The sequence below is a fragment of the Balaenoptera borealis genome (genome assembly GCF_965194805.1).
Source record: "Balaenoptera borealis genome assembly, chromosome: 12".
Taxonomy (NCBI): domain Eukaryota; kingdom Metazoa; phylum Chordata; class Mammalia; order Artiodactyla; family Balaenopteridae; genus Balaenoptera; species Balaenoptera borealis.
The window spans coordinates 87,113,897-87,130,154 of NC_138869.1; the positions used below are offsets into that span (position 1 = coordinate 87,113,897).

General features: G+C 42.5%; 1 long non-coding RNA gene across 1 annotated transcript; it reads right to left on the minus strand.

The window, feature by feature from the left end:
• Window positions 1-308: 308 nt before the first annotated feature.
• Window positions 309-16,219, minus strand: LOC309607939. Its single transcript, XR_014232584.1, has 3 exons — window positions 15,908-16,219; window positions 14,037-14,134; window positions 309-12,636 (listed from the first exon to the last, which is right to left on the minus strand). It is a non-coding gene; the product is annotated as an uncharacterized lncRNA (long non-coding RNA).
• Window positions 16,220-16,258: the final 39 nt, after the last annotated feature.

A 16,258-nucleotide genomic window follows, 5' to 3' on the forward strand; every position in this document is an offset into this window, starting at 1 on the left:
TCACTCCTGAAGTCCGGGGGCTTACTCCCTGAAATCCAAGTGGATCTGGAGCCCACAGCATCCACTGGAACTCTCAGTCTGCGTGACTCCTTTTTCCTATGCTGATGACAGACGGGGCAGGAGCCTCCTGCGCGCCACCTGCGCCGTCGCCGTTCACGGTGAACCTGGGAGCCATGAGAAAGCAAAGTGTCAGGGGTCAGGGGGTTCTCGGGTTGTGCTGGGAGTGGAGAGGGGAACGCTGGAGGAAGGGCCCGCGGAGACAGCTCAGAGTGGCGGGGGCAGGGGTGGGGAGGGGGGGAGAGAAAAAGACCTGAAACGGGCGCAGTTTGGGTCAGATGACATGCATGTAAAAATCATAACTCGGCGGAGGTAGCGTGGCCGAGCGGTCTAAGGCGCTGGATTAAGGCTCCAGTCTCTCCGGGGGCGTGGGTTCGAATCCCACCGCTGCCAATGTGCTTTTGCACCTCACCCTTGTCTGAGTAGGTACTCTTTCATGTCCAATATACACAGTTCTCACAGGCTCCAAGTTCAGGTAGGTTCCTCTCCTACCACTGCTGCTTTTCCCAGAGGCCAGAGATAACACCCATATGCACCGTCCCCCAAAACAGTGTTCATCACATGATAGGCCTTCAACTGATTATTTCAATTAACAAAATGTTAATGAGCATCCACTGTGCGTGGTACTTACTCCGTTATTGTAGTTTCATCACCCAATAGTATCGAACGTAAAACAGACCTTCATTTAATTCATTCTTTTATGTGAAAAAAAAAGGAAAAGAAAAGAAATCAGCGCCTACTATGTGTTACCTACTAGGTACTTAGGCCCCGTAGATACAGCAGTTCTTACTTACTACCTTATTCAATAAGTGGTGGACCAGTGAGTAGGTGTCAGTCTCCCTGAATCCACTTGCAACTGGAGACAGGTCCTGCCCGGCCGCGGTTCTCAACATCCCCAAAGCCTTCTCATTTCACATTTTGAATCCTAATTATGCTGATCTGAGCTGTGGCCACTCTACGCAAGGCGCCTCGCCTAGCCACTCAACTGCCTCTCAGGTCACACGGTCTAGAGCGCTTCCCCCCTCACGGCGCGCGTCTCTGCGTCTTCCGTTGGGCGCCCTCAGCCTCTGCTCCAAGCAATTCTCTCTGCCCTCAAAGTTTCTTATCCTCTACACCTCAGCAAGGTAGTTGCTCTCTGCTGGAAGCCTCCCTTAATCTCTCCCTCCAGAATTACATTTAGGCACTGAGGATCTGGAAGGCAACAAAGGAGAGGGTCCCTGCCCTGGTGCAGTGTAGAGAAGACAAGCATTAGACGCATAATGGCCCCAAGATGATACAATTTCTACGGTAAAGAATGCAACTGAACTATGAATGACATTGCAGATATATAGTTACCAAAATAAAGAACAGTACAACAGTACAATGTATGGAAGAACACACTTCAATGTTTCCAGTGATAACAGTGTCAGAGGATAGGGAAGGGGGAGATTATAAATTCTACTTTAGGCACTTTTGTTTGAGTTGTTAGGATGAGTAGATATCTATTTCATAAGTCGAATAAGTGAATTCCCGAGTCCACAAATGAATCGTTTAAAAAAATCCCCGTCTGATAAATACCACGAAAGAGAAATGGAACGTGCTGGGGAGCCTGTAGCAGGCCTCAGCTCAGCCGCCCCTTCTTTGGCAGGCTTTCCTCATTGCTACCTGCCCTTAATTGGGTATTCCTGTTGGTATGCATTGGCCATGCTCTGTTATCACTTGATCCATCACTTATTTTAGCATTTACCATAACTTTTGGAAATTTTTGTGTAATCATCTGCTTTTCCCCATACGTCATAAGCTTTGTCAGATATAGAACCATATTTCTCTCACTTCCCCACATCATGAAAACTAAATAGATATTTGTAGTAAGTATCAGTGAATAAATATATAAATACATGAAAGAATATCTTCCTAATTGTGAAATGAGCAAGGTACACAGAGCTGAGGATCCAGGAAGACCTTGAGGTCTTCAGTTTGAGGTAGGGTCATGTGTTCTGAAGCCCCATTTCTACGGGACACTCCAGCTAAACTTGGTTTTTGACTCTGATTACGCCACACTGACTTGCTCTTTCTGGATTCAGCTCTGCTACCAGGTTACAGCAAATCATTCTTGCGCAGATTGCCAGGGATCAGATTGCTTCTGGATCGTGGGTACCAGTCATCTCTTCCCCCAATCATCCCCCTCAGCAGTCTTTGTTTGCATTCACCTTGCAATATTTATGAACCAAACATGAGCGATTCCAAGGGAAAAGTGTAGTCTTCTGAACTCCAAACTCACAAATAAATAAACCAACCCACGGCCATCTGTACTATCTTCCAGCTCTATATTCCCTACCCTTCCCTGGGATATAAATGTGCTAAGACTGAAAAACATTCATTTATACCCCTTCTGCCTTGCCTATCCTCAGAGAGCAGTTTAAAGCTTATAATTGAATAGTGGGCTTTTGAGGTTCTGGTGTAATTTTAAAACCAATGGACATTTTTCTTTAAGAAATAAGCTTGTGGCTCATGGAATAAAAAGTGTGCCACGTGTACTGGGGAAGAACGACTTGGTCCATTATTCAGCTGTATCTGAGATAACTTAGACTGTCTTTTAAGGCTAGGAGACTCAAGAAGATAGAACGGACAGCTTATGTGCATGGAGGGAAGGAATAGACACTTAGGAGAACTCTATAGTGACCTGGCCAAAAGTCTTTGAATTTCACTGCTTCCCTCTCCACCTTCCACAAGATATATTCACTTCAACCCATATTTATTGAGCAGCTAGTTCTTGACAGGCACCTTGCTTGGATGGAGTTACAACAAAAGGATGAAAGCCAGAAAATGATTCAGGGATTCCTAAGCAATTCAGCCTTGGGAGACTACCAGAGGCACATGAAGAATGACTGGCCAGTAATTAATATTTAGACTGACTAAAGTAGTAATTTATACCTGAGTATTTCTTCCAGTGATGCTACGTGTATGATCTCTTTATTATATGTTGTTCTTAACAGTTACTAGGTAAATAATCATGCTATGTTAGTAAAGTTAAAGTTTAGAGAAATAAATGACTATACACAGCACTATGACGTCCTCTCTTGGCCATCCACACTCGAGGACACATTTGTGTGGCCATGTGAACACTGGAATGTCCATCTGGGTGCTAGGACCTGGAAAGGAACCCCTCACCCCCCAAAAAGCAACAATCATGTCCTTTAGACTTGTCAGATTTAGCCTATGGGGAGAAGGAAAAAGAAACATTCAAAAAAGTCCAGCGCTTGGCTACCTGGTTATTTATTCACTCGTTCGTTCATTCATGCATGCATTCATTCATTCAACCTTTCATCTAGGCGTTCATACAACTAGCCATTGATTAAGCTTCTACTATGTACCAGACCTTAGGGTGTCAAAGAGGAATGAGAACCGGTCCTGCACTTAAGGCATCTCGGAGAGGGAGGACAGATTTTAAAATGGCAAGCCCATGATTACAGCTAAGCAGGAAGCACCAAGAAACTCCAAGTTGCTCTGGAGGCGTCTGCAAGTATCCTAGAATGAATAAGCGAAGCTGTAGAAAAAAGATGTTAATGTTTTTCTCCCTTTTGAACAGCAAGATTAAAATCCAATTTGCCTTTGCGTGGGTCGGAAATGAAGGCAAAATCAAAACCTCCAGAGGTATCCATCTTCTTGGATCAGGATCCTGCCCTGACCCTGACATCAAGGGAAAGAAATCTGGGAAGCAGGCTCAGTGGAAACAATCAGTGAAAGTCCCCTCCCACCCACCTCCCATCCTTGCTTTTGGCTTCTCCATCGCCCTTCGGCTGAAAGAGCAGAGATTTTCCATCCCTCCAAAAAACGCCCCCGTAAATGAAAACAAACAAATCAATTAGGGAGAAGAGGCAGAGCTTTTGGTTAAAGTGGCACGTTTCATTTTAAATTGTTTTCTATACATCTCTCTCATAAAAAAAATTTTTTTTAATTAAAAAGCACAAGGATAAAATAATTTTAAACGAAGTACAATCTATAAAAAATTTGAATCACTATGTTATATACCTGAAGCGAATATAGTATTGTAAATCAACTATACCTCAATTGAAAAAAAAAAAAAAATAGAAAGCACAAGGAAATCAGATGGACAGTGTAGAAGTGTCTGCACACAGGAGGTTCCATGGTGTAATGGTTAGCACTCTGGACTCTGAATCCAGCGATCCGAGTTCAAATCTCGGTGGAACCTTTCCTATTCTCACATCCCAATTCTGTAACAGAGTGAACCACGCTGCTTTCAATTTCCGCGCTTTTAGTTTTTGATGGGTTCGGGCAGTGAGAAAGGGCATGAGACTACGGTCCCAATGGCCCGTGAGCTCAGGACCAGCCTATAAACACCGAGTCTGTGTACATGTCTTTCTGTTCCCACCAGACTCATTTTTCTCCCAGGACTCCCCAGGGTTAACGAGCGTTTAGTAAAAGCGCCCTTAATGAACAAACCAGAGTGCAGAGCAAAACGTGATCCGTGATAAGTAGCAACCAAAACGGAAAAGAAAGAGTCTTTCTTTTCCTAATTGAGGGTCCGTCGTTAGGGTTGTAAAAGGGAAAGTAGAGAGAAGAATGAATGGAAACAAAAAATGGCTGAGAAAGTGGTTGCGATTAGAGCCGGAGGAAAAAAACAGTCTGTCAGAAGTGGGATTCGAACCCACGCCCCCATTCGGGGACCAGAAACCTCTCTGTGAAGGAAGCTTTTAGACTTACAGCTTGAGTCTGGCGCCTTAGACCACTCGGCCATCCTGACAGCCCGACAGTGACTTTCCCAATGAGTAAAATCTGCAATTGTGCTGAAAGTGCACTCACCATGAGCTGTGAAATTCTTTTGCAGTCTAGGGTTTATGCGAAAAAATGGGAATGTAAATCCGTAAAAATTAACTTAACCTTTTTCTCAGTAGAGCCAGCAATTTTGACTGAATTCGCGAGGCTTTCCTCTCAATCCGGGGTATAATTTGGCATTTCTCTCCTCTCCCTTCTTTCTGCCTTTCCCTGCAAGCCCCGGGGCACCGAGGCTCAAGGATCCTGACAACCCGGAACCGACCCCCGACTGGACAAGAGAGAACTCCCTTTATTCATTCCCAGAAAGGACACAGAGCGCGGGCTCTGTTCCCGAGGAGGTGCCTGGCAAACCAACAGAATTGGCGGGAGCTCAGCGGGGAAGAAGTGAGCGAGCCAGTGTAGACCTGGGGAGAAAACCGGCGAGTTAGTATAGACCAGAAAGAGGCATGGTGAGTGGGGTTTAAGGGCCTAGAGCATGAAGACTGGATGTGGATGTGAGTTGCAGAAAGTAGTAACCAAAAAGAAAAAAAGTTGATGAAATGGAATTCATCAAAACTAAAAACTTCTGTTCATCAAAAAACGCCGTTAAAGCTCTTTCTTCACGACTCCGTCTTCGCGGTAGCGGCAGTGGTGCCCACGGTTCAGTGGGCGACGTGTAGTTCTGTGTCTTCGCCCAAGAGCTACACACCCTCGAGGTGACGGGCCAGGAGACGGTCGCCCAAATCAAGGCTCATGTAGCTTCCCTGGAGGGCATCGCTCAAGTCGTGCTCCTGGCAGGAGCATCCTCAGCCTAGAGGGTGAGGCTACCGCGGGTCAGTGTGGGGCGGAAGCTCTGAGCACTCTGGAGGTAGCCAGCCACGTGCTTAGAGGTGAAGTCCATGGTTCCCTGGCCGGTGCTGGGAAAGTAAGAGGTCAGACTCCCAAGGTGGCCAAACAGGAGAAAAAGAAGATGGACCTGGCCAAGAGGTGTATGCAGTACAACTAGGGCTTTGTAAATATTGTGTTCACCTTTGGCATGAAGAAGGGCTCCAATACCAACCCTCAAGTCCTTTGTAATCCTGGCTTTCTCTAGTAAAGTCACTTAGCCCGATCAAACAACTACAACAACAACAACAAACACCATTAAAAACGTGTACGGGAAAGGCCCTGTGAGAACAGAGAGAAGGTGGCTGTCTGCACGTCAAGGAGAGAGGCTTCAGGAGAAACCACCCCAGCTGACACCTTGACCTTGGACTTCCAGTCTCTAGAAAATATACTGAAAAAATTAATTTGTGTTGTTTGAGCCACACAGCCTGGTGTTTTGTTATGGCAGCCAGAGCAGACTAATACAAACGTCTTCCATGGTGGCTGAGGACTCTTAAGAGTCCAAGGCAGAAGATGTCAGTCCTCTTGTAGGCCAGGCCCAGCATCAGTGTAGAATCATTCTGCCATACTCTCTTGGTCAGAGCATTCTAGGCAAGTCCAGATTCAAGGCAAGAATAGGTTGCACCTCTCAATGATGCATGTCACGTGCATATGGAGAGGAAAGAAACTGATGGTGACCATCCTGGAAGTAGCTACCATCCCTGCCCCCACCTAGCCCCAGTGGCCTGTAAACTTCATAAGGGCAGGAAGCAGAGGGTATTTACCAGGCACCCTCCGCTCCTATCAAAGTGCTGGTATTCAGCGAAATCCCCCAAACCCTTGTTGTTTGAAAGAATGGGTCAGATTAGCTTTTTCCCCCACTGTTTCCAAAGATTTTATCCTCAGGAAATGGAAGACAGTTAAATGTCAGCAAGCTAATTGCCAATTCAAAAAGAAGTAATATTCAGGGAATTCCCTGGCAGTCCAGTGGTTAGGACTTGGTGCTTTCACTGCTGGGGCCCAGTTTGATTCCTGGTCTTGGAATTAAGATCCTGCAAGTCGCACGGTGCAGCCAAGAAAAAAAATTTTTAACGACTGAAGATAATCACATTTTTCAGCGACAGCATTACCTGAGTATGCCTTGAATTCTCCTATCCTGTATCATGTCTTAGATTGTTCTTTAATCTAGGACTCTTTACACTGGTCACTAAAGTAATAACCTACACCAGGGAATGTTGTTATGAGAATTAAATGAACTCAGCAATACTGGTATCTGATTAAAATAAAAAAGTTGTCTAGCAGAGACCTGGGTCAGATAGAGAGGCCACTTACTGTAGTGGTTAGAGCTTAGAGTCTGGAGCCAGTCTACCTGGATTCTAGTCTTGGCTCTGTCATTCACTGACTCTGTGACCTTAGACAATTTAGTTAACAATTTCCCCAGCCATAAAATAGAGATCATGATACTAGCACTACCTTGTAGAATCTAGAAGGATTTTGTGCTTTAATGAATAGAGCCCAGTATATACTAGCTTCTAAATAGGTTCTTATTAAATGAAACACCCATCTCTCCTTCTCCATCAACCTGAAAGAATAAGAGGAAGAATAGGTGCAAATCAATTATTCTTAAAAGTTTCCTGATTTTTTCCCCCTCGTCTTTATTCTCAGTCCTCCTTTAGATCCATAGTAGTCCATTCTGAGAGTTTGCCCTATGAGTTCTGTTTCAGTGGGGTTGCTGGGAGATGATCAGAAAACTACAAAGCCACACCTGTTCAGAAGGAGCTCTCTTCCCAAAGTGCAAGCAAATTCCTCTCCTTTATCAGACGTCTTACTCTCTCTCTCTGCTTCCTGCTCACTTCATGACTGCACACCTCTTAATTTCTCTGTTTTAAGATGACTCTCTCCTCCTTGCTGTTTCAGCTTCATTCTCGATAGAAATAGCTGAGAATGGCAATGAGTCCTGATTCTTTTCCTGCTTACCTGCCCATTCCTGCGTTTCTATTAGCTCTTACCCCACTAATGTCCTCTTGTGTCATTATTGCAATAGCCCCCAAATCGGTCCTCCTGATTGGTATTGCCTTTACTATGGCTTGCACCATCAATATGCCACTCCTATGCTCACAAAGCTTCAATGGAACCTCCCTCCTATAAGGGTTCAGGACTCAGAGTCTGTCCTCCACAAGCAATTTTATCGCCATTGCTTTGTTTTCATGAATTTATCTAGCCAAATTTATCAGTACTGCCTGTCCAAATTTTCTTCCACGTAGTCACTCCTAAACTTATTCCAAAACAGATTCTCTCACAGCTTGTCAATATCCTCCCAATAGTTTAATTATTAATGTTCTTATAGGTGCCACAAAGGATTTGAGGTAGTTGAAAAGAGTATTAACCATACAATAAAGTATTCGAGTTTTAAACTTTGAAAGAAAAAAAATGTCAGAGAGCATATGCCTTGAGTTCTTTGCTTGTAACCCTTTGTAGTCTCTTGCCTAGCTCTCTATAACTACCCCTCCTTTTTTGTAACTTTTAAATTATCTGTACTGTATTTTCTGCTAACAAAATAATATGTGCTTTTAGTAAAAATAAAATATGTATTGCAGAAATGTATAACCTAAAAAGTAGGGAATTCCCTGGTGGTCCATTGGTTAGGACTTCCTAATATTCCACAAGCCGCATGGCACAGCCAAAAAAAAAAAAACCTAGACAGTAAAAAAGTCACTCATAATCTATCCTCTCCTCCCAGTCTTTCTAGCACACCACGCACTTATTAGTTTTGTTTATATTCCTCTGGTATTGTTTCAGTATTTACATTAGTATATTATAATTTTACAAAAAAATTAATTTATTCTACATAATGTACCGCAACTTGTTTTAACATGACAACATAAGTTGGATATCTTTTCACATCAGTATACACATTTGTTAAAAGGACAAATAATGACAATAACATTGTAGCATGTACCATACTTTTTAAATTAATTTTTTTGACAATTTTTTTCTTTATAACAACTTTGCATCTCACTCCTTGTTTTTCTCACATAGTCTCAACTAGACCAAAACCTAGATTTGAATAGTAAATATATTTTAAAATAGCAAGATAAATGCTGTCTTAGAATGGAAAATTTCAGAGGATGTGGAATGAACAGACCACTATCTCAGAATGAGATACCTCATGATTTTTTACTGTTAAAAGAAATTTCAGACCTTATTTATAAATGAGCCAATATTCTTCAAAATCAAAAAGTAAATTTCTGAAACAAAAGTCATTCTTCTGATCAAGCAAAACCATTTTAAAAGTTTAAAATTTAAAACAGAATATCCATTTCTCTGTGCAGAAAGAAGTGATTTAAATACTTGAGAATTCATTTGTGTCCTTATTTTTTAATTTAGTTTGTTTTGCATAATTAAGGCATGCACACGGTATAAACTTCAAAAGGTGGAAAAGATCCACCCACTTTTCACCCCAAAGCAGAAAGGCCTCCATATTACTGGGCGTCCTTTGATCACTTCTCTCCAGGGTTCTTTAATTGTGGATGTAGTGATACCCTCCATTTTGCTTTCTGCATCCCCCTCCCCAGCCATCCATCATCTCCAAGTCAATGAGAGAGCAAAAACAGCAAGACGCTGAAAAGGAAGGGAATATGGTGTTTCCTACTTTGTCTCCTTTCACAAGCTACCCTGAAATGCTCTTCCAAGCTGGGATAAAACGAATGACGAAGAGCAGGCTTTTACTTATACTAATGATGAAATAAAATTCATATTTTATGGCAAGGCAAGAAAAATTTAAACATAAAACTTTTCTCTGCCTGTTTGGGCCTCCTCCCTCCCCTTTAGTGTATATAGTGCATCTGCATTAACCAGACCTCCTCAGGAGATGACATTCCTTCTTAATCTTGTAAAGGCTCAAGATGACCCTCTACTCGCTTTGTACATGTAGATCTGGATTATGTAAACTGTCAGTATGTCATTTGATGTATAACCCTTTGTCTCAAAAATGTATATAACTGTACTTTGACCTCTAACCAGTGGTCCTCAGAGCTTTCTGAGAGACTCTGGGGTTATAATCTTCAGGTTGGCTCAAATAAAATTTTCTATTTCTTTCTTAGATTGACTATTAATTTTTTGTCAACACTAAGTTTGAGACAGTTCTCATATTTTTATGAAGGTTTTATCATCCTGTGTTCTTGGTATTTGTGTAGTCAGGAATTTGGCATCATCTAAAGAGACGTCTGGCCTTTGTCTTCTTCTGGGAGGTAACCTCTAAGCACTAGGAATTTCCCTAGTGATAGGAGTATTATTCCTGGTGGTCCCCTCAGAACACAACTGAGAGTTTAGCTCATGAGATGACTCAGCATGGGGCATACACATACTTCTCAGGTCTGTTTCATAGGGACTTCTGACTTTTGACTGAGGGAAGATGTTGGAAAATGAAGGAGAGAGGGAAAGGATGAGGGCCAAGGAGGGTTTGGCCCTGGCCATGTTTCACATGATGTCTAGGACAGCATCGTTCCCTCTCACCATATTTGAATCAAAGTGCTGGGCTAGGAGAAACATAGCCCTGACCAAGTGGGACTATTTTTAAGTTACGCTCGTAAATGAAAAGCTATTGTGGAGTAGAAGAATCTTCTGAATAGGACAGCCTTCAAAGACACAGTGATGATTTGCCTTGATTTATCTGGGATACTTCCTATTTCCACCTGCTGTTTTTGTATAATTATTAAGAGCACCCACTGTCTATCTCAAAGGTGTTCAAGTTTGGACAATGAATTAAATGGCCACCATTTTTAAAAAGAGGGTTCAGTTATTTGGGACAAGTGACATTTTGTCCTTTCTCCATCCTGTCTGGATTATGAAACTCCAGCAGCCATCTTGGACTATGACATGATCTTGAGGGTTAGGTACCATGCCCAAGAATGATGGAGCAGAAAAACAGAAAGTGACTAAACCACTAAGGATGACGAATCTGCCATACTAGCCCTGAATTGCCTTCTTCTGGTCTTCTTTTACATGAGGGAGATAAAAACCCTTTCTTGGGCTTTCCTATCATATGCAGGAGAACCTAACTGTAAAGGATATAGGGCCCAAGTGACTAAACAGTCAGAATAGGGGAAGGTGATGTAGCAGATCTTGTGGATGTTTCACTAGCATCCAGTCTAGTCCACTGCATATCACCCAGGAGGTCTGCAGAGTTTTGACTTCAAGGATGGGTCTTGGCTGGCATTGACCTGTTGAGTATCATCTTAGCCCCCTTGCCACATTAACTGGTTCAGGGATGGGTAGTAAAAGCCAAATGTAAGCCAAGCAGCACATAGTGTTCCTTTGTCACTGGTGATTAGTCCCTTAAGTGTAAAACACAGGGCTTTGTTTGACTGGAAAAAGACAAGACATGGAAGTTGTGATGTGCAGACAATTTTTAAAACTTTTTATTCTGAGATTATTGTAGATTCACATATAGTTGTAAGAATAATAGAAACCCAGTATACTCTTCACCTAATCTCCTCCAATGTTACTATCTTACATAAGCATAGTACACTATCACAATCAGGAAATTGACATTGATATCATCCACCAACCTTATTCAGATTTCACTTGTTTTTATATGCACTTGTGTGTGTGTGTGTGTGTGTGTGTGTATTTAGTTCTATGAAGTTTCATCATGTGTAGATATCACATGTGATTAACAACACAGTTAAGATACAGAACTGTTCCATCACAAGGATCCCTTTTATAGTCACAGACACCTCCTTTCCCCCTTCTCAATAAACCATACACCACTACTCTGTTCTCTATATCTATCATTTTGTCACTTCAAGAATGCTATGAATGGAATCATACAGAATATAACATTTCGAGACAGACCTTCTTGACTCAGTATAATTCCCTTGAGATCCATCCAAGTTGTGTATTTCAATTGTTCATTCCTTTTCATTGCTGAAAAGTATTCCATGATATGGATGTGCCACAATTTGTTTAACCACTCATTACTGAAGACTGTTTCCAAGTTTGGCTATTATGAATAATGCTTTATGCAAACTTTTGGTGTGAACGTTAAGTTTTCACTTCTCTGGGATAAATGCCCAATGACATATAGATTTGAGACTCAAAACTGCAGCAGCCATTTGGCTACCTCATCAGAGAAACCTCCTCTGACCACCCAATATAAAATAATGCCCCAATCACTCTCCATCCTCCATATCCTGATTAATTTTTCTTCATGGATCTTTCATACTACATATTTATTTCTTGGCTTATCTATTGTCCATATTTCTCCCTAGAAAGCAAATCCATGAGCCCAGGAACTTTGTTTTGTTCCCTGCTGTATCCTGGAGCCTAAAAGAGAGCCATGGTACACCCTCAACAAACACTTAAATGAATGAATGAATGGATGGATGAATGAATGAATGAATAAATCTCAGACATCTTTCCATATTAGTATATATAGATCTAACTCATTCTTTTTGGTCCCTGCATAATATTCCATTGTATGCCTGAATAGTATTTTCATTAACTTGTCCCCTATTGAAGCATATTTATATTGGTTCCAGCATTTTACAAATGCAAGCAATGCTATAATGACAATCCTTATACAGTCAATCATCTTTTTTTTTTTATAAATTTATTTATGTATTTTTGGCTGCGTTGGGTCTTTGTTGCTGCACACAGGCTTTCTCTAGTTGCAGCAAATGGGGGCTACTCTTCCTTGCGGTGCGCAGGCTTCTCATTGCAGTGACTTCTCTTGTTGTGAAGCACGGGCTCTAGGCACACGGGCTTCAGTAGCTGTGGCATGTGGGCTCAGTAGTTGTGGCTCGCGGGCTCTAGAGCACAGGCTCAGTAGTTGTGGCGCACAGGCTTAGTTGCTCTGCGGCATGTGGGATCTTCCCGGACCAGGGCTGGAACCCATGTCCCCTGCGTTGGCAGGCAGATTCTTAACCACTGTGCCACCAGGGAAGTCCAATCAATCATCTTTGTACAGATGGGAGAGAAGAGGAGTAGATGGTTCAAAGAGTATGTGCATTAAAATTGTTTTTTTTAAGCTATTACTAAGTTGCTCTCAACAATGTTCTCCAAATTTACCCTCTCATGGTATACTGGAATGCCTATTTCCTCATGTTCTCACCAATACTGAGTATTGTTGAGCTTTTTAGTCTTTACTCATTTCATAAATTAAAAGCAACATCACATTAATTTATTAATCGTGAGTTAAACTTCTTTCCACATGTTTATTAACAACTTGTTCTTTTCCCCTGTGAAATGAGGCAGGACCTGTGGGGCCCTCCCTGGTACAAACCCTTCCTGTGTCCATAGACTTCATTCAGCCTCCTTGAGCTTCCCTGAGTTCTAAAGAGCAGATTCAAAAAGTTGCTAATCAGGGAAGGGAGGGAATGAAGAAGGAAAGGAAGAGCAGTCACGAAACAATAGTGCACCCTTGGAGCAGGGTCCTGGTTCCTCCTCAAGGAATATACATGACAACATCTTTGAGTTCTTCTGCCAGAACTAAGGTCCTCACCCAGGTGGAGGATGGTAACTTCAAGCTGAACACAAGATTTCTGGAGCACTGCCTGCCCTGTTACCTCGCCACCAACCAATCAGAAGAAAGTCACACACCCTGCAGGCCTCACCCCAAACTTTGCCTATTAAAAACTTCTCCTCCAAAACCATTGGGGAGTTTAGGGGTTTTGAGCACGAGCCACCCGTTCTCCTTGCTTGGTCCTGCAATATAAACCTTTCTCTGCTCCAAACTCTGACATTTTGGTTTGTTTAAACTCACTGTTCGTGGGGCACAGGAACTTGGGTTTGAGAACAAGATTTGGGTTTACTTCTCGGTTCCCAGTCTATTCTATTGATCTATCAGCTTATTCTTACTTTAATTATTGTAGCCTTGTGTTTTTCCTATTTTTTATTTTTATATTTCCAGACTAACTTTAGCATCACTTGGTAAAGACAGATAAAAGAGGAGAGAGTGGAAGCAGAAATATCTTAGGCCTTATCAGGTTCTCCTCAGTTTGGTGCCTGGAAGAAGAATGGTCCAAGAAGAAAGGGGTCAACAGTGTCAAATGCCTCAGGAACATTAAGATAAAGGCTGAAGAGTATCCTCTGGAGTTAGCCAATACTAACAGAAATTACTGGCACCCTGAGGGCAGATAGGTTGTGTTGATAGGGAATTTATTTTTAAATAGGTGGGAATTTATTTTAAAATAAAACACTTTATTAATAAAAATTGTATTTATTAGTTAGGTTTAGTTTCCATTGCATATGCAGACAATCCAAATAAGTGGCTTAAACAGGACAGTTGCTTTAGTCTCTCTTACATATATAATTAGATGCAGGCACTCTGCAGTGAATAAGGACCCAGGCTTCTTTACCTTTTACTATATCATCTTAGTGCAGGCTTCCATCCTCAAGATTGTCTCATGGTCCAGGACAGCTGGGCAACCTCCCACCATCATGTGCACATTCCAGGCTGGAAGAATTAGGAAGGGGGAATGTTAAAAGGGTATACTTTCCAGCTGAGTAGTCTTCCTTTAAGAAGCTTTCTCAGAATGACCACCCAAAACTTTCCACATAGATATCACTAGCCACCCACAATCTCAGGGCCATGTTGAAGTGTGAAAGAAGCGCTAGGTGAGTTAGTGTTCCTGAGCACATCCATAACCAGCTGGACAAGATTTCATACAGCAGAGCTGCCTTCATGAATATACCACAGTATTGGCAGTAAAGGCACATGGGAAGTATCTTTCAGCTGGGCATATTGCTACCTGGAATAAAACTTTAAGGAAGGAGTGGAGATTGGCTATAAAGTAGTCAATGACAGTTCCTACCATGTTGTGTTAAGGTTGAAAAGCACTTATTAAAACAAATAGCTGTACCAGAAGTCCCAAACTGGAGGTGAGGAGGTCAATTTCATCTTGCAGAGATGATTTTTACAATTTTTAGTTAGTTTCCAACACTTGAAAGTCAATCAATTTCACATAAATCTCTAGATTTCTGCCTTCTCCTGAAAATCAAAAATTTGGCAATATGCTGGGCTCACATTCTCCATGAGAAGTAGCTGCCTCATCTGTCCTCCAGTTATTCGCTGTCCCCATCTTTCTCTATTGTGACCCTGGACTGGCCTGCTCATTTAAATTACCTTCTTGTCTCCAGTAGGCATTTGTGTTTGCACCCTTTACAAATGAATAACTGTGATAAAGATAAGAAGTATGCATAAAATGTGACAGTAGAATCATTAAGTTAATTGATTATTAGTCTAATAATTCAACAAGTGTTGAAGTCCTTTCATATGATTAAATCTATGTGCAAGGCGTAATGGAGATCATAGAAGGTCTGGAGAGAAGTCTCTGTCCTCATGGAGTTACTAAAGTATCTGATCTCAGTTTATTTATGTATACTTTATACTTGACATATAAAGTATGCTGGACTATGTGAGAGCACACATCACTTCCTATTCTAAAAGTGTGCCCTGAATTAGAACCTTGACAGACATGTAAGAGTTATTGAAGTGTTATGTAAATAGGTTAGAGAAAAAGACTAGAAACAGGGAAACTGGTGGAATTGGTCACATTCAACCAGTTACTAACTCATTTAAAACACATTTGCAAACTGACATTGTTGAAATCATTTAGGTCAAGCTATAGTAATGGAAATTAAATTTAACACAGGCAAGCCTGCCCAAATTCAATTAAATCTAGAGGAAGGACAATACTGAGAAAATAGCAAAGGAAATTAGGAAACACCAAGGTAGGGATGAGGGAACAACGCAAAATTTTTTTAAGTTTACTGGATAATGAAAAGAGCCTGTGTCACCCACAGGATTACCAATCTCCCTATACTTCAGGAAGGAGCAAGCATGTTTAGGTTCTATTCAACACACCTCTATGCAGTGGGTACTTTATTATTTTAATGGATAAACATACTTAGGGTTTAAAAAATAAAAGTTGTAAGGAAGTCTCCCTCCTTGCTGGGGTATAATTATTCCCATTTCACCAGAGAGGAAACTGAAGCTCAGAATGGTAAACCACTTTGCTTAGGCACAATAGGAAGCAGCAGAACTGGGCTTGTCTGTTTCTGTCACAGAAATGTTGCCGCCTGATAATTAAGTCTTTCTTTTTCGAAACAGAATTGCCAGCGCCTGTAAATAGGGTTTGTTTGATAAAGCTCCTCACAGGCTGGGTGGGGCTCAGTCTGCAACCCTCATCCCTCCGGCCTCCCGGGGAGGCCAGGTATCTCTTCTTACCACACCAACACAAAGCTAGCTTTCTCTCGCCTTTGCTGAGGCCTGGGCACCAGACAGGAAACCCAACAAAAGACCAGGGATCCAGCCCCAGGGCCGCGGAAGCTCGGCGGCGGGCCCGGAGCGTGCAGGCAGGGGATACCCTGTCCCCTCCGCACCCCGCGGACACCGCCTGCCTCTGTGACCGGTATCCAAGGCTCCCGCGCCCGCGCGTTCCGCCCCAGGGCGGGCGGCGAGGCCTCCCCGCTCCTCTGCGGAGGAAATCATCCAGGCCTGAATCCAGGAAATCTTGCCGTGCGCAGGAGGCCTTGGCCAAGCCCCGCCCCCGAGCCGCCCCTTCCGCTCGCGCCGGGG